General features: G+C 36.7%; 1 protein-coding gene and 1 non-coding gene across 3 annotated transcripts in view; one reads left to right on the top strand and one right to left on the bottom strand.

The window, feature by feature from the left end:
• The window catches only part of UBE2E2 (ubiquitin conjugating enzyme E2 E2), a 372,538-nt gene that overhangs the window by 244,994 nt on the left and 101,131 nt on the right, over positions 1-26,413 (top strand). The window lies entirely within an intron of this gene.
• LOC113919042 lies at positions 20,349-20,452 on the bottom strand. Its single transcript, XR_003518785.1, has one exon. It is a non-coding gene; the product is annotated as a U6 spliceosomal RNA (small nuclear RNA).

The raw sequence follows: 26,413 nt of genomic DNA, 5'->3' as shown, positions 1-26,413 counted from the left end.
AGAAGAGGCAGTTTTTGAGCTTGGTCTTAAACGATAGTAAAGATTTGGAAATGTCAAGGCAGGAGGAATTGAAAGTGGTCAGGGGCATCCGAGGAGAAGCAAAAGCATGAACAAAATTAAGTACTTATTACTAAATTACTATATTGATTTCAAGGAATCGTTACATTTCATTCATCTTTTGGCCATGTATCTATGTCTATATGAACACAGCCTACTGTTTTAAGTACTGGAAATTCTTTATTTTGTTTTTTTAAGTCATCTCTACACCGAATGTGGTACTTGAACTCACAACCCTGAGATCAGGATTTACATGCTCTACTGACTGAGCCAGTGAGGTGACCCGGTACTGGAACTTCTTAAACTACTTTGTAATTCACAGACTACTCTTAATTTTCACAGAAAACTATTAAAATCTGTTTTGTTATTTCCATATTTATAGGTAACGGAACTGTGGTTCTCACAGCAGTGGTTGGTAAAATGGGAGAACCATTGTACAGGCACTACATTTCATCTATTTCTACAGCAATATGCTGCCTCTATTGGTCTAAGTAGAGACAGTCTCAAAGCTATCAACCATATAGTTGGCCCAGGTCACTTTCTGAAAATGTGTGCCATATTCAGAAGGGCTGGACAAACAGTTGAGATGACCCCATGTAAGTCCAGCACCACTACTGTAACCTCAAACCCACGGGTTGCTAGTGATAGTACCTGGAAAGCAGCCCAAAAGCAGGTGTTAGTAATACTATGTGGGATCTGTGCTCCATTTTGCCACAGTTCGCTTAAGTTTGCTAAGTAGCTTTGATTCAAGTGTTGTTGTCTTTAGTTTATTAAATTGAAACTGACCAATAAATGAGTATCAGGTCTTAAAGCTGTGCTGCAGTATGATAGAGGAATCCTGTTCTTGATTCTTGATTCAAAGATATTTGGAAAATAAGAATTTTTATACATTGATACCAGGAAATTATAAATTCATAATAGTCAAATAGTCATTTCTTCATATGTCATAGTACTCTGAATGATCCTCTAGTTACCATTAGTATGATTTCCTTTTTAAAGGATTCTTAGTGTAAATAAAATGTCACAACTTGTATTTATTATTTATTTTAGTTGATATAATAAGCCACAAAAGCGTGTGTGTGTGTGTGTGTGTGTGTGTGTGTGTGTGTGATTATCAAATCTCCAAGACAGATATTTCTGGTATTAGAATACTGTCTACTTCCCGTGATTATGCTATTGTACATTTGTTACCTTTTAAATATGAAGTTAACATATTTCTACTTGAAGTGTCTTGATTACATTGCATATTATGAAAACTCACACTACTCCAATAAAACGGTTACTTCAAAAGTAATATGACTATATGATGTGACATTTATATTAAATGTGATTTTCATCTACTGTGTAGGGTTTTCTGAAACTATAACAAACTGTAATTCCATCCAGTTCTGGCTCTGTTGTAAACTTGGGAGTGAACTGAAGTGATTTGTCATAAATATCCCACTAAGGGATTTATTTGGAATACGTTGTAACATGTTTTTCATTTTTAATAATACAAGATTAGCATCATTCAGTATTAAATATTATATTGTTACACAGCATAATTCAAAAATGTCTCCCTGATGCTGTCACTGTATTGTATTAATTTTAACTTGAGGTCTTCATTGTCTAACACTTTCTCTATATGCTGCCTATTCTTAACATTGCTAAAAATTGTGTGAATATATGCCTGTTACAAATGTGTAACTAGCATCAAGAACATGTTACCATTTCATTTTATTTATTTTTTTTAAAGATTTTATTTATTTATTTGAGAGAGAGAATGAGAGATAGAGAGCACGAGAGGGAAGAGGGTCAGAGGGAGAAGCAGACTCCCCGCAGAGCAGGGAGCCCGACATGGGACTCGATCCCGGGACTCCAGAATCATGACCTGAGCCGAAGGTAGTCGCTTAACCAACTGAGCCACCCAGGCGCCCTCGTTTTATTTTTTTTTAAGATTTTATTTATTTGATAGAGACACAGCGAGAAAGGGAACACAAGCAGGAGGAGTGGGAGAGGGAGAAGCAGGCTTCCCGCCGAGCAGGGAGCCCGATGCGGGGCTCAATCCCAGGACCCTGGGACCATGACCTGAGCCGAAGGCAGATGCTTAATGACTGAGCCACCCAGGCGCCCCAAGAACATGTTACCGTTTTAGACATGAAATAGTACTTTCAAGCTTTCAAGCTGCCGGTCTTAAGCAGGACACGATATTAAAATGCTAATTCTCATTAGGTGGTTAACAAATTCCAGAGATTCTTTATTTTATTTTAAAAGACAAATGACTATCCTCCACTGGTAGTCTTTATCTGTCTATGCAGGTATAGGATAATGTGTGATGAAAGACTACAGCTTCTCACAAATTTTATTTGCTATACATGACCAGCCCTGAGTCCTTGAGTTTTTCCGCCCCTGCTCAGAGAACTTTCGTGGTTTTCCCCTACTCCTGTTTCCTAGGCACACACCAGTGTAGGCAGGCAGGAGGAGGCGAGTACGATTAGGGACAAGACAAGTGTTAAGTGATACCTCAGCAGTTTAGGTTAAGGAAAGGACTAGACTAATTCTAGACCAAGAAATCGATTTTGATTCTCTCCCACCTCATCTTTTGCATGCCTCATTATCTCTTATACTCTTGATCATCTCTCTATAGCTGATAGAAGAGTTCTTTTATAGCAATAGAGTAACTTATAATCAGGGACTCTGGAACCACTTGGCAAGTGTGAGCTTGAAGAAAGTACTTAACCTCTCTATGCCTCAGTTTCCTTGACTGTAGAACTGGGATGGTGTGTAATGGTAATCTACCCCAGTCGGGATGTAAAGTATATAAAACAGTGCCTAGCATCTAGTAGACACTACAGAAGTGTTAGCAGTAGTGATATTATAATAAATTAATTCTTACTTCATGTTAGATGGTTAAAGCTATATACAGGGGAGACCTAATATACTCAATAAATGGGGGTCAATAAATGTTGCATTTCCTGATATAACATTACTGAAAGACCTGCCTTTTCTTATAAATGCTTCTTGCTCGAAATTAATTCTCAGTCTGTTTCCCATAATTCCTGCACTGTACACCCTTTTAAGGGTACAAAGAGAGAAAAGATGATAGTCAACTAACCCAAATCATACTAGGCAGGTATGACTATTGGCCCCACCCTAGCAGTGTTTTCTATTTAAATGGTATTAATTGGCAGAATTGTAGGAAACTTGGGATTAGGAAGGAGAATCTAAGCCTGTCACCTGGAGACCCAAATCTATTTTACTTCTCACATCAGAGAGGATATTGCCTTATTGTAAACCATAAGAGTTCCAAGATTCAGTTTTTATCATATATTTCTAGTAACTAAGAGTAGTCATAACCTGATGGTTATGGAACAGTAGGCCATGGGACTCTCGTGGCAGTGACTGGAGATGGCTGACCTCCTGAGTTCCTAGATGCCAGATGTCTGCAGAGAGGGCCTCAGAGTGGCTTCTGGACCTGATGAGTTACTCTCTCTCCTCTACATTGTTTCTTTACAATTTTTTGCTTGGGGTGGCAGAGGCGCCTGGGTGCCCCAGTCAGTTAAGCATCTGACTTCAGCTCAGGTCATGATCTTGGGGTCCTGGAATTGAGCCCTACATCAGGCTCCATGCTCAGTGGGGAGTCTGCTTGTCCCTTTCCCTCCACCCCTCCCACTCTCTCTCTCTCAAATAAATGAATAAAAATCTTAAAAATGTAAAATAAAATTTTTTGCTGACTTATAAAAATAGTACATAAATAAACTGCTTATTATTTGTCTTTACTACTCTCTAGCATAATGTAGTAGTCATTGACTACATCATTTTGCTTCAGATTAAACCCATTTTAAGTTTCTTCCAGTATAGTTCCAAACTCCTTCATGTTTAGTGATTGTCATTTATTGTATTATAGAATGGTTCTCTGCTTTTAACTCAAAAGAAATAGAGGACTTTGTGCTAGCCATTTTCATTAAGCCAATATTAATATTTTAAAGATCATAATGTTCTTGATAAATTAGAATGTACAAAATATATGAACTGTGACATTGGACTTGATTTTAAAATAGCGTGTTTGCATATCACTGTTGTGGCTGTTTCATACCTCTAATGGCCATCAAGCCCTGGCTTACATTTAATGGAAAGTCAACAACTATGGCAGAGGAGCTTTGCCTGGTAACTGCAAAGTGAAGAGTCATCTAGTAATGAAGTTGCTTTTTGAAGGATAAACCAGAACCTGACCTGCAAAGTCAATGGTATTATCAAAGTATTTTGTATCATTTATGATAGATTGGTGTTTAATTCATTATTTAAATGTACTTACTACTTTTTTCCAAGGAGGCAAAATAAAAGCCAGGAACATCAACTATTTACATAAATGTTTACATTTATTTTTAGGGCCTCTCAAACATAGGATACTTTTCTAGAACCCTAATAAGGAAACATGTGAAATTTTATTGTGCTGAAAAATACTTTGTCAGTTCTACTTAAATCCAAAGCAAAGCAAATAAACAGTAAACTTAAATCAGAATTTAATTATGTAATACCCAATTTTTTATCCTAAACTATGAAACAAGGAAAAGTTATGAGAGGCAGAGGTGATGTACTAAGAAAGTACTTCTCCAGTTACTGTAACTGGAAATTAAATAGCTGTTCTGAACTTCAGTTTCCTCATCTACAAAATGTGAATTATACTTGTGCTGCTTACTTCCTAGGCTTTGTGGTAGGAATCAAATGACAATATGTGAGAAAATGCTTCATTAATTACCAAGTGTTTTTCAAATGTATGTGAAATCTTAAATACAAATAATGCAATTAGCAATATGGACTCTAAGACTATGGCTGCACATCTGTATCTTAGAAAATAATTTGCTTAACATCCTCCAAAAAGCAATTGTGTTGTAACCTGAGCTTTCATGGATACTTAAATTTTCACTTCCACTTTTATTCATTAAAGGGGAAGCTGCTTTACATAACCGATAGCAATATTAATTGACTTCTTACTATTATTCTACATACTATTTTTACTCTTGAACTATTATTTCTACATGTCATATCATTTAATCCTCACAGTAATCCTATAATGTAGGTAATGTTATCACCATTGAAGGAACTGAAACAAAATTGCTTAAAGAATTTCCAAGGTCACAGAGCTAATGAGTGACAGCTAAGATAGAACATAGATCTGTGTGAATCCAGAATCCAGGCAGCTCTACCTGCCCCTGCAATAAGCAGTTTGAATCACACTAGGTATAGTATAGTTCATCATATTAGAGACTCCCAAAGTCATAAATTTCTAAAAGACCATTATCACAAAATAGTTCTAGAATAGTTTATCATAACTTTTCCCCACAAAAGGTCCCATTAGCTCTTGCTAATAAGTCAGGGTATCTGACAAATTCATTACCTGACTTTAAGATGAAGTGGATGATCCTCTGGCTTCTCAGAGACCACTGATGGTTATGCAGTGGCTGAATTGGAAATCCTTTAGCCAGAACAGAAATGTGGGCAGAAGGAATCTTCACTTTTGCTGTTCCCCAGGCCAGGTCTGTAGAACTCTGTACTTTGCATCTCCAAACCCCACTTACCCTTCAGCCTCCCAGCTCTAGCACAACTGGCATTTTTCCTTAACTAATGACAAGTATTGTGACATATTTATAGAATTATAAGCCATTTCAATTGAATGCCTACAAATGCCCTCTTGAACAGTAGCTATCAAAGGAAAAATGCATGTTTAACTGTAACTGAGAGTTATGTAATACACCTCACTTTTTACAAAATTTCTATTTTGACTGAGTTTCTAGTCTCAGAGCATAGTGTGCATTTATGAGTATAGACACACATTCTTTAGAGTTGGACAAATTCCTGTAACAGTTTGTACAGTAATAGTAGAATACTTTTTAACTGCCCCTCCCCCCCACCTTAGGAGAGTTCCAATTAAGGTGGCTTCCAAAGTATGATGCTTTATACATGAAGTGTGCAGAATGATTACAGGGAGTACAGAATAAAGATTTTAAGATGTGTAATTACCTATATTAATTTTAGTTTATATTGGGAAAAATATTATAGCTAGTAATCAGAACTATGATTTCATGGTTTTTTAATCAACACTAAACTAGGTATTTTATTTTTTAAAAGGGCTTAAATAGGCATTTTGCTTCTTTAAAAATTTTTTTAATTTAAAGAAAATATTAAATGAAGGATACTACAGTTAGTACCTAAGTAGATAGATATACATATAAATGATATATGGAAAACATTGGCCCCTTATATGCACAATTAGCTCACAGCTAGTTTTCTACAGCATACTATCCTGTATAACGAAGTCTTTATGATCCTTGCCTATGTGACAGTCTGTAATGATAACTTTGGATTGGTTATTTTTTGTATTATAGTAAATTCTTTACAGAATATTTTGTCCTGTTGCAAAATAATGGTTAATTTCTGAGACTTGTTTCTTTACTTCCCTTATAACAGTATATTTTTTGTTTGCTTCTTCCTTCACAGTAGGAGAAACTCTATAGAGTTTAGTATGTGTTTGCAAAATGAATGCAAAACAGCAATTATTTTTCTTGGTAATTTAAGTGAGATCTAACTATGGAAAGGTCTGAGATAAAATTTCAAAGCAGTTTTTCCCCTTAAAAAATAAGATACTCAATTAAGTGAAGTTGGCTAAAAGGAATATGTAATGGCTCTATTAAATATGAAATGTGTGCTCCATTGAGATTTCAGAGTCACTGTTGTCATAAAATATACTTTATTGCATGTGTTTATATATTTTGCATTTGACTGCATGAGAAACCTCAGGCATAGAGTTTTTCTTTTCTTGGCTTTTTATCTTTTAAGTATGTTTTTCCCTTTGTGGTTATACTTGAATATGGTTTAAGTTGAAGACCTAAGATTTGTGCTTTGGGAAAGTTTTTTGTTTTATTTGTTGGTTTTAATGGAGAAACAACTGTCAGAAAATTGTGTGGGTTTTGCAATCCAAATGACATGGTTTAGAATACTGATCCTATACTTACTTTTCCAGTGACTTTTAAGCAAATTGCCTGACCAAGCCTCAGTTATACCAACTGAAAATGAACCTAATAATCTTTACTTTATGGAGTTACAATCAAGATTAATGTGCAATACTAAAAGGGTTTAGTGCAGCATAGGGACAGAGTAAATAGATGGTAACTATTAGTTTTATTTTCAGCAATCAACAGTGACTCCATAAATCATGATCAGGTAAGCCTGATATTCAAAGCCTCACTATACTGGGCAGCCTTCTTTCCTTGAACTTCTCTTACAGAGCCCACTTACTCTTACTCCACATAGACCATTCTGGATTTTGCTGCTCACCTACTATTTTCAAGCCATGCCTTCTGCCTTCCCTCAAGGCCAGTCCTTCTTGTCAGCCCTGCATGTCATTTGCCCCTCTTACTTCATTCTTTACTACTTTTTTATCTGGACTTCCAGTTGATAACACACAAATTAGCAGTTGTTTTTTCCTCTACTTCCTCTATTCAGATTTTAATTTCTACAAAATAAGTATTTATGGACAAAGAAGACTATCCTATCTATATTTTTCACATATTACACACAGTTGTTTGGTTTAATGCCAAAACCAAAAAGACACTGAAGCAGATCCATGGAGAAAAGGGAAAAGTGGTGGTCATAAAGTAAAAATAAGAGTGTGACACATTCTGATAGTTTAGGGATGGTTATGATACATTCAGCATTTACCATTGTACTTTACTCATTGCAGTCACTAGTAAGTAGTCAAAATCTAAAGTTAAAGTCTACTTAGGAGGAGATACCTAGCACTGCATAATGGAAATGCAGTGGAGAAGAGAAGAGGAAATACACTAAATCTCTTATGTCAGGAGACCTGGATTCAAATTTTATTACTCTAGTTCATGACCTTGGATAAGTCACTTAACATTAGGTGTAAAATTAGAGGGCTAGAGAGAGTTGGGAACCAAACCAAACAACAAATGAAAAATTAAAATAGACTTGGACTCTGAAGGTTAATCTTGGCTCTGGAACTAATTGTTTGTGTTCTTGATCAAGTCACACATCTGTTTCCAAAGCTATTAGGATTAAATTGGAATACATGTGTGTTGATGCCTGGTATATGATGCCTGTGGGCACATAATTTTGTGTGTGTTTTTTTTTTTTTTTTTCTTATCTATTCATTTGAGAGAGAGAGTGAGCACGAGAGCAGGGAGGGGCAGAGGGAGAGGGAGAGAAGCAGACACCCGCTGAGTGCGGAGCAGGATGTGGGGCTTGATCTCACAACCTGAGCCGTAGTCAAGAGTTGGACACTTAACAGACTGAACCACACAAGCGCCCCTGTTGTGTTTATTTTTAAATAAACGTTAGTGGATCTACATTGACTTAATTGTAAAATGAGGGACTTGAGTTAGAGGAGCACCAAAATCTCTGAGTTTTGACATTCTGCATCATTTACCTCAGGGAGAAGATGATGGGTAATGGATGGATATTGTTACTTTTAAGCATCAGGGGATGATGAGGATAACTTAACCTAAAAGAAACAATTGCAGCAAAAAATGGATATATCTAAATTACATAAGGCACTCATAAAATATATTTTCTTATTCACATTATGGCTTTACCTTTATAGTCACATCAGTGGACATCTGTGGCATCTTCTCCATGGGTTTTGACATTCCATTCTGCCCAGTAAGAACTTTTGTATATTGCAATCTTAGGATGATCAAGTACCTCAGTAATAACGTAAAGCAGAGTTGAACCTGTCAAGTTGACAGGTAATTCACTGGCAGAAGAAGAGCTATATTTTATAATATATATGTCAAGTTTGACTTCTCCTTAATATAATACATGATTAAACAAGTTCCAAGGGAATGTATCATTGATTGACTCTATTTTTCAGTGAAGGATTCTGCCTATTGCAGAGAAAAATGTGATCTCTTGCCAATTTGTGTGTGTTTGTATGTGTATGTTTTACTTGAAGACCTTTGATTTCTAAAATAAACACAAAATCACAGTTTTCTTTTCCCTCATCTTCACTAATTTTCTATATACACAATCCTTGAATATTGTTTCAGTCTGGCAAGATTCTGAGTAAGGATTTACAATGCCTTGTTTATCTGGTATGCAACCATGTAGGCACATGTTACAAGGCCCAAGTAGTACTAATCTGAATCTTCTAGTAAAAGAAGCTCTTATCTGTCAGGCAGGTTGGAAACTTTAAAAGCATGACAGTAATAAGAGGTTTCCTGGGAAGGTCCTATTTACCGGAGATCAAATGTGGAGATCTCAAGTAATGCATTAGAATCTACCAATAAATCTTAAAACTGGGCCTTAGAGATCTCTGAAAAAGTTACTGCTGCTGTGCCCCATTCTTTCTTTTCTGGTTTGCCAGAATTCCAAGATGGCACTACCCTCCTTGCTTCCTGACGATCTCACCACCTAGGGAAATGAAAATTTCTTTGCTTATCAGAAGGTTATGGATCTTGATCTCTTGGATCCAGGGGCTGACAGTAAATCCATGAGGTCCAATTTCATGGGTATGTAGTATACTGTAGTGTATACCAGCATGATTGGCGTTCAAGGAATCATGTTTTCCTCCACAAACACTTATATTTAGGGTTCTGTTTTTATTTTTTCTAAAGTTGTTCTTTTAAGCATTTCATTCATAACACCTCTAAGGGAAATTGAAATTTTAAATAGGACAAAGTGGAAAAATTGAATTTGGTTGATCATTTTTGTGATTAAGCATATGTAACTTAAATTTTCATATTCTAAGTAAATAGTTGGACAACTTAAGAATTGTATTTGATACCACAGTTGAAACTGTTAACAGAAATATAAAGAAATATAATAAATACATACTTTTTCCTCAAGCCTTTGAAAAGACATGAGGGATTATTAAAAGATACTTTTTTTTTTGCTTGAATTCTCGTAATTCTTGGCTCAAATTATTTCTCTGAATACTAAATCTGTTTTATGAATATCAGTTCACTTTACTTAGGTTTTAAATGCTGATTTTGAAAGATGACTCCTGAACAGTGGTGTTCACACAGTTTTAACCATGTAATCGGTTCTTCAAACAGAATATTTCATGGAGGTTCAATATCTATAGCAGATCCCCTTTGTTCAAAATGGGGTGAAGAAAGGAAAGCAGAAGTGCATGTACACATACGGGCATGCATACACATATACATAAATCTCCCACAATTCCAAAACTACAGTTTGAAAATGACTGATGTTTTACTAACTTTTTGTTAGAATGACTGATAGCCCCAATTCATATTATTCTGCAGTAGACTTTGAACAATAATTATTTTAAATTAAAAAACACAAATTTCAGGAAGATTCCTGAAAGATAGGCAGCAGTGGCATTGTTTTTTAATTTCTTCATAAAAACAGGTAGAGCAACTAGGATATCAGAATCAAAACCTATGTCTAGCAGCTACATCAAAACCAGGTACCCCCTCCAGCCCCCAAATACTAGCAGGTAAGGACCAGTTACCAACAACTACAAGATTCAGCTGGGCCCAGTAACTGTGTGGGAGGAAGCAGAGGAAAAGACACAGGGCAGTTGAAAGCCCTGAGAACAGGAAATCCCTCAAATTGTCAGCAGCTACTCACTGGCAAGCACATTAAGCCAATCAGAGTAGATGCTGAGATTAGATGGATGTTTTTGCAGGATCTGATTCATAGGTGAATACAAGGGGACCAAGAAGCAATTCATTTTGATGGTGCTGGGTCTTTCTGGTTCTTATATACTGTTGAAGCAAGCACCCAAAGCTCCCTTCCAAAACAAATCTTCTTATGGAGAAAAGCTGCTTGAAGTAGAATCCAAATTGAGCAGGATGGGACAGTAGAGGAGGAGAAAGAAAAAAAGTTCAGATAAAAAGCAGGTGATGGCACAACGACACAATAAAATATCACCTTAACACCTGTCAGAACAGCTAGTATCAAAAAAGAAAAGAAATAATCAGTGTTGGCAAGGATGTAGAGAAAAGGTAGTCCTTGTGCACTGGTGGTGAGAATGTAAGTTGGTGTAGCCACTGTGGAAAGCAGTATGGAGGTTCCTCGGACATTTAAAATAGAAATGCCATGTAATCCAGTAATTCTACTACTGGGTATTTTACCAAAGAAAATGAAAACACTAATTTGATAAGATACATGCACCCCTGTGTTTATTGTAGCATTATTTACAAAAGCCAAAATATGGAAGCAACCCACGTGTCCATTGGTTGGTGAATGAATAAAAAAGATGTGAGATATGGATATGGATATATATAAAAGTAGATTCATGTAATATTCCATTCTATATATATAATAGAGATTATGTATATATTGGAGATTATTATGCTAAGTGAAATAAGTCAGAGAAAAACAAATACCGTATGACTTCCTTTATATGTAGAATCCAACAAACAAAACAAACAAACAAACGGAAATAGACCCATAAATACAGAGAACAAATTGGTGGTTGCCAGAGGGGAGTGGGGTAGGGGAGTGGGGTAGGGGAGTGGGCAAAGTAGGTGAAGGAGAATTAGAGGAGGTACAGGCTTCCAGTTATGGACTGAATAAGTCATGGGGATGAAGGTATAGCACAGAGAACATAGTCAATGGTATTGCAATAGTGTTGTATGGTGACAGATGGTAGCTACACTTGTGAGCATAGCATAATGTATAAAGTTATGAAATCACTGTGTTGTACACCTGAAACTAATGTAATATTGTGTGTCAACTATACTCCAATAATATATATATATAAAGCTCTTAAAAATGATAAACAATAGAAAATGCTTTCTTTTTGTAAGAAGGATTAGTATAAAGGAAAAAGAGCAGTAAATGAGTAAATAGGTAAACAGATAAATAGGGGCGCCTGGGTGGCTCAGTCTTAAAGTTAAGCATCTGCCTTGGGCTCAGGTCATGATCCCAGGGTCCTGGGATGGAGCCCTCGTGGGGCTCCCTGCTCAGTGGGGAGCCTGCTTCTCCCTCTCCCTCTGCAGCTCCCCCTGCTTGTGCTCACTTTTTTTCTCTCTCTCTCTCAAATAAATAAATACAATCTTTAAAAAAAACCCAGATAAATAAATAAAGCAGATGCTGACAACATAGGCAGTCCCACAAAGTGGAAGGCCATTTTTAAAAAATGACTTTGTGAAAACAAGAGAGAGAATTCTAGAATCATGAAGTTGGAAAAACTATCCTAGGCTATTCTTTTCAAAGTACAGGAAAACTTATTTAATTGTTTTTTTAAAAAGGCAAAATAAAATTAAGCAAAGATTTTTAAGGAAAAAAATAAAATAATGTCCCAACAATGAAAACATGCCCCCAAAAGTCTACAAAGTAGGTGGAAACTATGAACTATTATTTTAAAGTGAAAAAAATGTTTAATGCTATAGCATAAGAAAGAAAACATAAATCAGAATTTGAAAAGATTGAAAAATCAGTGGATTGGAGAAAAATTCATGAAGTACCATATTTAAGAAACTCAAGGATGGAAAACATGAGCAACTGATTTTCTATCCACCCAAACTTACCTTCAAGTATAACTGCCACAGATAAATAGTTATGAATATTCCAAGAATTGAAGTGTTGTTTGCATGAGCTCTTGCTGAAGAATCTACTAGAGAACGAGTTTCAGACAAAAGCCCTCCCCGCGCCCCCCAAAAAACAAAATGAAACAATTGGAGAGATTTCAGAGTAAGAGCTGGTGAAATGCTGTTTCCTGGCACTAGATAGTAGTCCATGTGACTCAGTTCTGGCCCCTGAGGTGGGGTGGCGGAAATACAAAGTACTTCCAGGCACCATCCACATTCTCTTCACTAATTTGCCTGCTGGGTGCAAAGGGTCTTGCACAGTATTTCTTGACACCACTGGAAATCATATTATTTTTATTTCAGATATCTCAAAATAATATCTATGCCTCACTGCTTCAAGATTACAATAATTATTGAATTCACTAGTTTAGATTAAATTTTGTCATCTGTAGCACCAAATTTTTAAATACTTTGACAACCGTATTTCAGTATATTTCTTTTGTAATACTATGCATTTTATTTTATTTTATTTAAAGATTTTATTTATTTATTTGAGAGAGGGAGAGCACAGCTGGGGAGAGAGGCAGAAGGAGAAATGGACTTCCCACTGGGCAGGGAGCCCAATGCAGGACTCGATCCCAGGACCCTGGGTCATGATCCTAAGGCAGACGCTTAACTGACTGAGCCACCCAGGCACCCCAATACTATGCATTTTATATACTACATTTAAAAACATTATTCTGAGAAGAGGTCCATATGCTTCACCCAACTGCCAAATGAGTCATGGAACAAAAAGAGATTAAGAACTTCTGATTTAAATGGAAAGAGATGGGGTCTCTAAATTAGTACGAACAGAGTGCCTTTAACCTACTCTGTCAGCATACATTGAAGATGGTTTGAGCAAGAAATAAACTTTTGTTGCATTTAAATGAAAACAATAAAAGAAGGAAATTTTAAAAACTTATAATGGAGGTAAGATCTTACTTGATTTCAGTCAAATACTTTTATAGAAATGACTTTATAGTTTTTCTGAATGTTTCAGTAGCTTTCTGTTATTCAGAATCAATTTAACATGGTCTTCCCTGATTATCTCCAGGAGTCAAAAGAAACACCAACCTGTCTTCAATTTTTGTGGTTGGGCAGACTAGGCCAGACTGAATATTTATGTTACATTTCTGAGCCACACAGTGATTCTGGTTTTTACTTTACAATGTAAGTCTGGTTCAAAGTGCTCTTTCGACTGTGTGGATATCAGACAGAAGTAAGTCCATTTCTGTACATTTTAGCACATTTTTTATAGTCTTCTATCACAAAAAAAAAAATCCCTCATGAGATTATGATCTAATTGTAGTTATGAACTTTATTACTGAAGGGCACTTGAGAGGGTATCTAACCTACCATCCTCATCTTTGTAAGAGTAAACTGAGGACCAGAAAAATTTCGATTTGTACATGGTCAGATTTACCGATGGTCACACAACCACGGTGGCAGTCTCGGCTCAAACTGTGCTGTTTCCACACACGTGATGCTAACATTGTGCTAAACTTCAGTCCTTCCATCACCCTTCCTTCTCTCCTACTGCCTTCCTGTCACAATAGAAGTTTCGATGCTTCTGTCTGTGATTTCATCCTCACTCTTGCCTGCGTACTTTGTATTCCATCCCCTCTTGCCTCCTCTTCAAGCCACATTCCTTTCTGCCCCTTCCCATCCAGACTTCCGGAAAGAGAAATACATTGTCTCTCTTTTAATCTCTTTTATTGTGCATTCCTTCCATAATCCACAACCCACAATGCCAGACATTTCACTTAAACTGTTCTTCTCAAAGTCACAAACATCAGTTTTCACTGAAACTGATGGACCATTCTCAATGTTATTTTCTCTGTCATTCTGCAGTATGTTACACTGTTGACTTCTTTTTTTCCCCTTCAAGTGCTTTCCTCTCTCAGGCTCTGTAATACCATGCTCTCCTGACTTCTTTCCTCATTTGGTTCCTCATCTTAGGCCATACTTTTAAATGTCTGTGAGTGTTTCTCATAAGAACATCCTCCTAATGTCTCCCTGTTTTCACTGCTCGTTTTCTCGTAACCTGATGTACTCCTGGGGCTCTGAAGACGCACTGCGTACTGTTTTCTCACAAATCTAATCTGCAACAGCTCTTTCACCTACTAAATTTCGTACTTGGCTGGGCATTGGCACCTGGACGTCCTATAGGCCCTTCAAATTCAGCATGTTCCTTTTGTGTCTTGGCTCCAGAATTCAGACTTCTTTCCAGGCCACTGACCACCATCATCTTCTACCTTGAGTACTGTATAGCCTCCTAACTGGTCTTATGTCCCCAATCTCAGCCCCTTCCTCACTGCTGTCAGAGTGGTCTTTCTAAAATGAAAATATGTTCATATTCACTTCTCTTTCTAAAAGCTGTTCGTGATTCCATTGCCCTCAGGGTAAGTCCAGTGTAGCACTGCATCAAAGGTGCTTTCGTGATCTGGCCCTGCTTACCTTTCCTGCCTCAGCCTTTGCCATATAGCACCATACAGTGCCTAGTTTTCTGCAGGAAACTCCTCTTGTCTGTTGCCTCCTGCACTTTGCCTATGCTCTTCCCCTCCCTGCCTTTCCTTCCACTCTCCCCTATTCTTGGATAACTTCTTTGAATCTCTCAGATCTCATCTCTCAAAAACTGGTTGAGGAACCTTTTCTCTCTGCTTCCATAAGCACTCTGTACTTATTCCTATGACACAGCATTTATCATAGTCCATTGTAATTGTTCCTTACCGTGTCTGTCTTCTCCCCTTATTTGGTAAGACTCAAGGAGAGCAGCTGTGTCTTAACACCATGCCCCCAGGATCTAGCATTGCATTTTCTTTTAATGGATGAATTAATATACCCTTGGTTATAATAAAGACATTTTATTTTCTTCACTGCAATGGAACTAAAGCTAGGCTACAACTAGCCTTTGGGATCCACACCATATTTGGGATCCATACCTTATTGGTGAGACTTCAGCCCTCTGAAAAACTAAATAATTATATAAGCTCTCTTGGATCTTTGAAATAAATAAAATAGTCCTTTTCCAGTCTAGTGAGTTGTAGTAAGGAAACACAGATTTTCCAAAGTGTTAAATGTTTGAAAAGAACCTTACCTTCCAGTAATTCTGTGAGAAGGGCGCCTGGGTGGCTCAGTTGGTTAAGCGACTGCCTTCGGCTCAGGTCATGATCCTGGAGTCCTGGGATCGAGTCCCGCATCGGGCTCCCTGCTGAGCAGGGAGTCTGCCTCTCCCTCTGACCCTCTTCCTTCTCGTGCTATCTCTCATTCTCTCTCTCTCAAACAAATAAATAAAATCTTAAAAAATAATAATAATAATTCTGTGAGAATTCCTAGGAAAATTTTCCAAGTTCTCCTTTTTTCCCTTTAGAACCTGGGAGAAGATTTTCTTTCTTTCTTAAGTCTGTGTGTGTAATTCTTTTCTTTACCTCATGCATCTGGTTACAGTGACTTTGAATTAATTATAATGAATAAATGAGAAACAAAAGAATCAAATGACCTTTATTATCCAAATACATCTGTACTTAAATGTTGCCTAAGAACAGGTGGCTAAACCTCAGAAGACCCACAAATTTATCTGGTGAGCAAATTGTGACTATAAAACATTATCTCACTATTTTTTGTTTTCTAGATGTAATGCCTAAAATTCCAGTTAACATAGTTGTTAATTATCCAATCACTGAGACAAATAGCTTTTAAATCTACCTTTGTTACTTACATGCGGAGGAACATAGCATTTTAATGTTCATGAATGCTGTCAATGAGTTTAAAGAAGGGTAGTAATACACTTAAAAACCTCTCTAACACAACCCAGTGTAGGTATTCTATAGATGTTCTCTTTCACCTTCTTGGTGACCACCCGGGACCTGGGTTCTCTTGCTCAGTGTCTTTTTCTCTGTTTCGCCCTTTTCTGGTCCACACCAGCCTCTGATCTCTTCTTCCCATAAGTTTCCTTCTTAGGAGTAACCCTGTGATGATTATCTTTGTTTCCTTGCCTTTACATTATCATCATGGGTAGGTGTATTTTTATCTGGTCATCACTGCTTTGCTCAAAGAACTGATGTTTTTCAAGCTCTCTTGATATCTGTTAGAGTATCAGGAAGGCCAGTCAAACCTAACAGGATCTCATCTAGATTTTTCTGTTCTTGGTATGCTTCTTAGTTTCACTGTTCCTACTCCCTGAAAGTAAGCATTCTCAGAGCTTCTGTCTCTGAAACCATTTTTCTAAGTGAAGTCCTTTAGCAACATTGTTAGGAAGAGTAATAACCCATTCTCTTTTCAGTTCTCCCTTAATATATTTCTCTTGGTCTCTATTTGTAACTTCATTATAGTTAAATTGAATAAAATGAATTTCTTAAAATTCTAATCAATAAATCAAAACTTAAATCAGTTAGGGTTTATGTTGGAGCAGGAACCTGCCAAGATATGAGTTTGAGCTTTCTCAAGAGTTTATTTTTAAAGCGTGATTAACCATGAAAGGGAAACAGATCTCAATTGTTTTGTGCTGGATTTTTTCAGTTAGACATGCAACTCTCTTTGAAATCCATGTGAGCCAAGTTTACAAACATAGTAGCAGGTCTTTAATATTTTCCTGGCATTGAGACTATTCTAGTAAAAGGAAGAACACATTTATATATGTTTATTCTAAGAGAAATATGCTTATATGTGATAATATCATAACTACCAAAACATAGACCCTTCTCCTCAACTTCTGCTTACCTTAATTGCTGTACAAGGCCACCAAGTTGGCAAGCTGAGCATTAGAGGTGAGCCTGTGAATACTTTTAATGTGTCTACAACAAATTGAGTCTTTTTGGACAAGCATGAGTTGATTTGTCCTTTGCCATCTAAATAAGAGTCTAAATTTAAACTTAGAGGATTACTTTCTCTGTTTGACTTTTTGGGCTTTCAAAATGAACTGCCAACCGAAGCAAAAGAATGGAATACCCAAGGATCCCCATTCACTATGTGAGTTGTCATCTATTTATAGTATTTGAAATTCACATGCTTCTTCCTTCCCTTTCCATATTGTTTTCTGCATTCCCTAAATGACCCAGCAAGCAGATTTTCTTTGTAAAGTAGATTTTTGTTCCTTTTCCAACATATTTTTTTCGATATTGGTTTGTTTTTCTGTCTGCTACCTGGTGGGATTATTACCTGTCTCTGAGGTTCTTGTTTGTTGCTGTTGTTTTTGAAATTTAAGAAATAGTGTTGGTGTTTCGACAGTTCAAATATTTTCTTAATACTGATAGTGCTTCTGTGGGCAAAGACATTGAATTATATTTATTATACTTGATACTGTAAGGTTTATGAAACTGGCAGTAGAAAACCACTAAAAGATACTGACCCACAATTTAAATTTAATGACTCTAAATCATTTGATTTTTCATTCTGCTATGTTCAATGTTAAATAAACTTTTGTCAAAATACATCCATGTATACTATAAAAGCTGCTACCTACACCATACCTAAAGTTATAGGAATAATCAAATTGGAATGTTCTGACATTAACTGGTAAGTTCCCGAGTTTATTATTTCCAACTGTGTTGATTTAACTCTGGAAGTTTGTGTGTTGTTAAATTCCTTATTATTTCTTTTACTAAAAATATTTTCTGTCTTTAGTGCAGCTGAAGAGGTGTATACTCTTTAACAAAGTTGTAATTTAAGAAATTACATTGTGAATATATAGCATGCTCTGGTCCTAAACAGTGTAATTGTGTTTGCAGTGAATAAATTGTTAACCTAAAATAGAAAGAACTCTTACATGGATTAGGATAGTTTTTCTTGATATTTCGCAAATCCTTAGCCAGCTATGAACATACAACTGAATACGATTACAGTTCACAGAGAAAACAGTCTATCATGTGCTAATATATTTTTAGGAACTTTTACATGATTGTTTTTGGAGTGGGAAAATACAACTTATAGAAGTAGATAAATTCCATAAAGTAATACCTAAATGTTCCATGTATGTGTTTTAGGTTTGTTTTGTTTTGTTTTTAAAAATAGTTTGGAATCACTGCCTTTACCAAACTTATTTTATTGCTCCCCATTAGTCCTCACCGTTAGACAAACTGTGTGTTTATTTGCTTAGTGTTATCTTCTCATAAATTCCATGCACCTAAGAATTTGGTTTTGTTTGATGCTAAATCTGCATTACCTATGTGACTGACACATAGAAGGAGCTTAGAATATATTTGTTGAATACATGAATAAATAAACAAGTAAATTGGTTTCATTTACATCATTTTTTCTTTTTATTTAACATATTTTAAGCATTTCTTTATGTTATTAAAGAGTAAAACACCTTTTTTAAGAAATCATGGTATGCTAAAGCAATTAAATGTAAATCAAATCTGATGGAGGTGTTTTAGTTACTGGGGGAGGGCAGAAGGAGAGAGAATCTTAAGCAGACTCCCTGCTGAGCACAGAGCCAGAAGCGGGCTCCATCCCAGGACCCTGAGATCATGACCTGAGCCGAAACCAAGAGTTGGCCGCTTAACCAACTGTGCCACCCAGGCGCCCCTGCTCTGCTTTTTACATATTAAAGAATACATTTTATCTAAACAAAATTAGATTTTATATTCATCAGGGCTTGAACTGGAATAGGACAAGAAAATTCAATTCTGCTAGCTTTTAAAAATATAATAGTAAATTGTAAGTCTATTCTGTCACATTTTAGTGGTCTCAGACCTAGTTTTTACTCCTACTCTCTTACCTTTCTTTTATCTCCTACTGCCTTGTTTCTCTCTTTTTGCTTTTCTTCCTTCTTCTCATATATATATTTATATATGCCCAAGAGTAAGTGAGAGGATAAATGGTCAAATGTGCAGGTATCCTGGAGTAACTAACTGTTGCTCAGTCAATCCCGCTTCTTTCTCACGTCTCTCAGACATTCTCCTTCTTATCAGTTTCCATTCTTATCAAAACAGACATTTAATGGGCAGGTATAACAAGGAAAGTTTGAGACTAAAATATTAAAAAGTAGCTTTACTGTCTGTTAGTAGTTATATTGGAGCTATGGTGCTGTCAGCGATGCATTCTCCCCTGCTTACTTACAGGAAGTTACAGGAATGGGTATCTGCACAGTTTTGATAAGTCACCATTGAGCAAATCTTAACTATTTCTAGGGGGGTTGTATCATTTCTCTTGAATTCAACTGACATATTTGCTTCAAACAAAATCTTGAATGACACAGCCTATCTATAGTCTTTGGATAAAGGGGAGATGGGTTTGGGAAGGTACTTTGGGTTCCTAAAATGTCATGATCTCATTCACTGGAAAGTAGCCATTGGCATCCCAGCTAACTTTTCTTTTACTGTATATCCACTTTCATTGAGCTTAGTAACATGGATAAATAACTAATATGCCATGGAGGGGTTTTGAGGGTCTGGGGAGCAAAATATCAAGCAACAGAATTCGTACACTTAGAGCACATCTAGTTGAAATATCCCCACGCTCACCTCTCCCTATGCCTCTCCTCCCCAGAAAGCAAGTAATTTTAATGTTGATATTTTACTGATATTTTTGGTGAGTGATTAATAGAACTAGAATGTAGCTAATGGAAAGCGTTTGGCAGTATTTGGGGGAAACTTCCATGTAGAGAGATGAGTAGTCATATATTTAACATTTAAAACTTAAACATATTGTGCAAGATGAACATTTGTATGTATAGAAGTTTTTTTTAAAGGAAACTCAAGAAAGACATTGCTTTTGTCATTTGGCGTGTCAGTTTTTAGATTAACTTTTTTTTTAAATATGGAACGCCTCACGAATTTGTGTGTCATCATTGTGCAGAGGCCATGCTAATCGCTGTATAGTTCCAATTTTAGTATATGTGCTGCCAGAGTGAGCACAAATTAACTTTTCTTTTGGAATAACTTTAGGTTTACAGCAAGATTGCAAAGATAGTACCAAATATTTCCATAACACCTCACTTTCTCTACTTAAATTTTTGTTTTATTACAAGCGTAGGTCAAAGATAATGTGGGTTTGATTCTAGACCACTGTAGTAAAGCAAATATCATAACAGAGTGAGTCAAATTAATTTTTTAATTTCCTAGTGCATATACAAGTAATGTTTACACTGTGCTATAGCCTATTAAGTGTGCAATAACATGTCTAAAAAAACAATGTACATACCTTAATTAAAAGATACTTTATTGCTTAAAAAATGCTAACCATCATCTGAACTTTCAGGGAGTTGATCTTTTTGCTGGTGGAGGGTCTTGCCTTGTTGTTGATGGCTGCTGACTAATGGGTGACAGTTATTGAAGGTTGGGGTGGCTGTGGCAGTTTCTTAAAGTAAGATGACAGTGAAGTTTGCTGCATCTGTTGACTCTTCCTTTCACGAACAGTTTCTCTATAGCACACAATGCTGCCTGATAGCATTTTACTCACAGTAGAACTTCTTTCAAAATTGGAGGCAGTTCTCTCAAACCCTGCCACTGCTTTATCAACTCAGTTTATGTAGTATTCTAAATTCTTTGTTGTCATTTCAACAGTCTTCCCAGCATCTTCACCAGCGGTAAATTCATCTCAAGAAACCACTTTCTTTGCTCATCCATAAGAAATAACTCCTTCTTATCTGTTAAAAGTTTTAACATGATATTGCAGCAATTCAGTCCCGTCTTCAGGCTCCACTTCTAGTTCTCTTGCTATTTCCACCACATCTGCCATGACTTCCCCCATTGAAGTCCTGAATCCCTCGAAGTCGTCCATGAGGGTTGTCTTGTTCATGTTGATATTTTGACCTCTTCCCATGAATCATGACTGTTCTTAATGCATTTAGAATCGTGAATTCTTTCTAGAAGGTTTTCAATTTACTTTGCCCAGATCCATCAGAGGAATCATTATCTATGGCAGCTGTAACCTTACAAAATGTATTTCTTAAGTAATAAGGCTTGAAAGTCAAAATGACTCCTGATTCATGGGCTGCAGAAAGGATGTTGTGTTAGCAGGTCTGAAAACAACATTAATCTTATTGGAAATCTCCATCAAGCTCTTAGGTGACCAGGTGCATTGTCAGTGAGCAGTAATAATTTGAAAGGAATCATTTTTTTCTGAACAGTAGGTCTCAACAGTGGAACTTAAAATATTCAGTAAAACATGTTGTAAACAGATGAGCTGTCATGTAGGCTTTGCTGTTCCATTTATACAGCACAGGCAGAGTAGGTTTAACATAAATGTGTAAAAGCCGTAGGCCCTTTAGAATGGTCAGTGAGTGGGTGCCTGGGTAGCTCAGTCGTTAAGCGTCTGCCTTCGGCTCAGGTCATGATCCCAGGGTCCTGGGATCGAGCCCCACATCGGGCTCCCTGCTCAGCGGGAAGCCTGCTTCTCCCTCTCCCACTCCCCCTGCTCGTGTTCCCTCTCTCTCTCTGTCAAATAAATAAATAAAATCTTTAAAAAAAAAAAAAAAGAATGGTCAGTGAGTATTGGCTTCAACTTAAAGTCACCAACTGCGTTAGCCTGGAACAAGAGAGCCAGCCTGTCTTTTGAATCTTTGAAGCCAAGCCATTGACTTTTTCTCTCCAGCTGTGAAAGTTTTACATGGCATCTTTTTCCAATATAAGGCTGTTTCATCTACATTGAAAATCTGTTGTTTAATGTAGCCATCTTTATCAGTTATCTTATCTAGATCTGGATCACTTGCTGCAGCTTCTGCATGAGCACTTGCTGCTTCACCTTGCTCTTTTATGTTATAGAGACGGCTTCTTCAACCTCCTGAACCAACCTCTGCTAGCATCCAACTTTTCTTCTGCAGCTTCCTCCCCTCTCTCAACTGAAGATAGTTCTGGCCTTGCTCTGGACTAGGCTTTGGCTTAACAGAAGGTTGTGGCTGGTTTGATCCTCTATCTGGGCCACTAAAACTTTCTCCATGTCAGCAATTAGGCTGTTTTGCTTTGTCGTCCTTCGTGTGTTCACTGGACCAGCACTTTTAATTTTCTTTAAGAACTTTCCCTTTGCACTCACAGCTTGGTTGCTTTCTGCAAGAGGCCTAGCTTTCAGCCTGTCTCAGCTTTTGACATGCCTTCCTCACTAAATTTAATCATTTCTAGCTTTTAATTTAAAGTGAGAGATGTGCAACTCTTCCTTTTATGTGAACACATAGAGGCCATTGTAGGGTTATTAATTGGCCTAATTTTTTTACTGTTGTGTCTCAGGAAATAGGGAGGCCCACAGAGAGGGAGAGAGAAAATGGCTAGTCAATAGACCAGTCAGAACACACAGTTTTGGGGCACCTGGGTAGCTCAGTTGGTTAAGCGGCTGCCTTTGGCTCAGGTCATGATCCTGGGGTCCTGGGATCGAGCCCCATGTCCGGCTACCTGCTCAGTGGAGAGCCTGCTTCTCCCTCTGCCTGCCACTCTGCCTACTTGTGCTCTCTCAGTATCTCTCTGTCAAATAAATAAATAAAATCTTTAAAAAAAAAAAAAACACACAATTTTTATCGATTAAGTGTGTTGTCTCATATGGGTGTGGTCATGGTGCCCCCAAAACAATTAAAATAGTAATATCAAAGAGCACTGATCACTATAACAAATATAATAATGATGGAAAAGTTTGAAATATTGGAAAAATTACCAAATGTGACTCAGAGACACGAAGTGAGCACATGCCATTGGAAAAAATGGTGCTGACAAGCTTGAGACCTTAAATTTGTAAAAAAATGTAGTATCTGCAAAGTGCTATAAAGCAAAACATAATAAAATGAGGTATGCCTGTATTAAAAAAAAAAAGAATGGAGCATAAAAAGGCACAACTACTAAACAATATGGTATACTGGATGGAATCCTGGGACAGGAAAAGGACATTAGATAAAAACTAAGGAAATCTAAATAAACTAAGGACTTTGATAATAATAATATATCAATATTGACTCATTACTTGTGACAAATGTACCATACTAATGTAAAATGTTAATAATAGAGGAAACTGGCTATAAGGTATATGAGGACTATGTACTATTTACCTTTGCAATGTTTCTATAAATTTAAAACTTATTTAAAATTAAAAGGTTTAAAATAAAATATAATCCCATCCCCCCCAAAAAAGTTAATTATATGTTTATTAAGTATCTACTCTGCCCTCAACACTTCTTGGTCACTGTTAAAAGTGTCAGTTCCTTGGTGAGTGCTGTGAATTGTGTAAGATTGATGAATCACAGACTTGGACCCCTGAAACAAATAATACATTGTATGTTAATTTAAAAAATTTTTCCTTTTCATTTTTTTTGTTTTTAAAAAAAAGAAAAAACAAAGTCCTTCTTGGAGAAATTTAAAAAAAAAAGGGTCAATTCTTTGTGAAATCACATTGAATCCAAAAATGCTCTTTTAGGTATCTGCTGGGTTCCAGATACCATTGTAGCTGACAAGGATGCAAAGATGAGTAGGACATAGTACCTGCCCCCAAGGGACTCCAGTCTGCTGAAGGCCGAGAACAACATAGCCTAGGTTAGTGCTGCCACGGAGACACAAGTCATGGCCTATGGAAAAACCAGGGTTAGGGATCATTTGTTTTGCTGGGGCTGGAGTGAAACCAAGTGTTAGAAAATGGCTAACTCAGAAAAATACAGTAGACTGAATACCGAAGGAAATTTAAATAAATATCTGACAATTTGAGGGTGGTAGCAAGGATATAGGGAGATTCAGAAGAAACCAGAGTAGTGGGAACTGTTTCCAGTGGTGACTATAAATAGAACTGTAAAATTTTTAATCCCAGCAGGAAACAAGTTCAGTAAAAGCCAACACTTTTCTTATATCAAAAATTGATGTGATACAGGAAAATATTAAGACTATAACCTCTCAACAAAAAAATAGTACTCTTATTCTCCCAAATGAGAAGCCGGTCTATACCAAAATAGCAAATCCAAGTCTGTTCTCATTTGGTCACCCTTTTACCTGTTATGTACAAAAAGTCATCTTTAGTTAGATAGACCAAAAATTAGAGAAGATTCAGAGAACCAAAAGAAGCATAAATGAAACTAAAGCCATTTTAAAAGCCACAAAATTGCTTCTACCTTCTTAATTCCCAGTAATTAAAACGTGTATAGGAGAAGGGCACTGACAATAATGGTTTTTTGAACAGAGGTAAAGGAAAAGACCTTAAATTTAGCAAAATATAATTAAGTGCAAGAAAAATTTCCTAACTTGAAGAATTAAACATACATACTTTAAAGTCAGTAATGGGAGGAAACTGCCCTCCTTGATTTAGGGAGATATCCTGCCATTTGGTGGAGGTCTAGAAACAGAGATAATTGTTTATAGCTAAAGAGGGTACTTTTTGGTTTAAATATGATATTAGACATTAACAGTGTATTAGCAAGTATATAAAATAGCAACGACTGTTTAGTGATCTTAACGCATAAATATGACAGCTACATTAGATTTGGGTTCCCAAAGGAAAATTAAATCCATCGAAAGCAAAGAAGAATCCCAGCTGTCATAAGCACTTGACAGATTCAAAGAAGATAGGGATTTCCTATAATCTATTCTATTCTCAACCTTTTGTTTCAGCTGTAACATGTCTATCCCTTCGAATGCTATTCCAGCCAGTCCACCTGTATCAGATGTATAATAGCTTTTTATAAGTAGTAGCAGTTTTTCTGTATATAGACAATACGAGTGCCCATCTTTAGGAGTAATTGTTTTTCTTTAGAATCAGACTACTCTTACTTTTTTCATTTGAATTGATTACTGGGTGCTTTCGGAGCTTTGCTTTTCATATACTACGTGTATTGTAGTCACACTATGTCCTTAGCATTTGTTTCAGTTTATAAAGAATACAATTAGCCTTTTTAATGCTTCAGTCACAATTAAATCTCCCCTAATGTTAGGAATTGGTCTTTCCAAGGCTGAAGAGGTGTTTTTAATTATTCATTCCTGGGTTTGTTTCTTACAGCAGCCTCAGCTGTGCTTTATTATTCAAAGGTTAATGCAAGCTGAGAAGTGGGTAAATTAAATCTGCTTGGCAGCCAACAACCCTACGTATTAGCAGACACCGTAAGATGGGGATGGGCAGTGTAAGTTATTTCCACCATTGTAGCACTGCCAAAAGCAAAAACCACTAAATCCCTCAACGATAGCCTACATTGACAGGAATTATTACGAGATACTACAAATGGGTGGTTCTTAAATAGCAGATCTTCAGTAAAATCTGTGTTTGTTTTGCTTACAGAGGGAGAAGGCAATGGCTGAAATCAGAAACGTAATAATAGCTTTTGTAGAAAATTGATGTAGATACCATGACTAATGAACTTTGTATAATATTAAATCACTAAGTTGAGTGCTGGGAGTCACTTTTATAAGTGTTTTACAAGGGCAGACTGCAAAATCTCATGAAAGCAAGAGCATAATGTTCTTAGACAACTAGGCAATATGAAAGTGCTGTCATAGCTCCACCCCTCCGGTTATTGTGAGGAACAAAATGTTGCTAGAGCCTTTCATTTGCTTCCCTTCTATTTTTTATTTTATTTTATTTTATTTTTTTAAAGATTTCATTTATTTATTTGACAAGAGAGATACAGCGAGAGAGGGAACACAAGCAGGGGAAGTGGGAGAGAGAGAAGCAGGCTTCCCACCAAGCAGGGAGCCCAGATGCAGGGCTCAATCCCAGGACCCTGGGACCATGACCTGAGCCAAAGGCAGACGCTTAATGACTGAGCCACCCAGGCGCCCCTAGAGAATGAATTTTAAAGCCACTGTTATACAGTATCTGAGAATTTGGACTTGGTGCAGTCTCAGATGTTGTTATAGGATGGAACATGTAAAACTGAAGTTATTCTTTACTGAATTATTAACCAAGAAAGATGGGACTTAGCA

Source organism: Zalophus californianus, chromosome 1 (assembly GCF_009762305.2).
Source record: "Zalophus californianus isolate mZalCal1 chromosome 1, mZalCal1.pri.v2, whole genome shotgun sequence".
Lineage (NCBI taxonomy): Eukaryota > Metazoa > Chordata > Mammalia > Carnivora > Otariidae > Zalophus > Zalophus californianus.
Note: the sequence above shows the minus strand (reverse complement) of the source record. Positions and strands in the feature narration are given on the sequence as shown.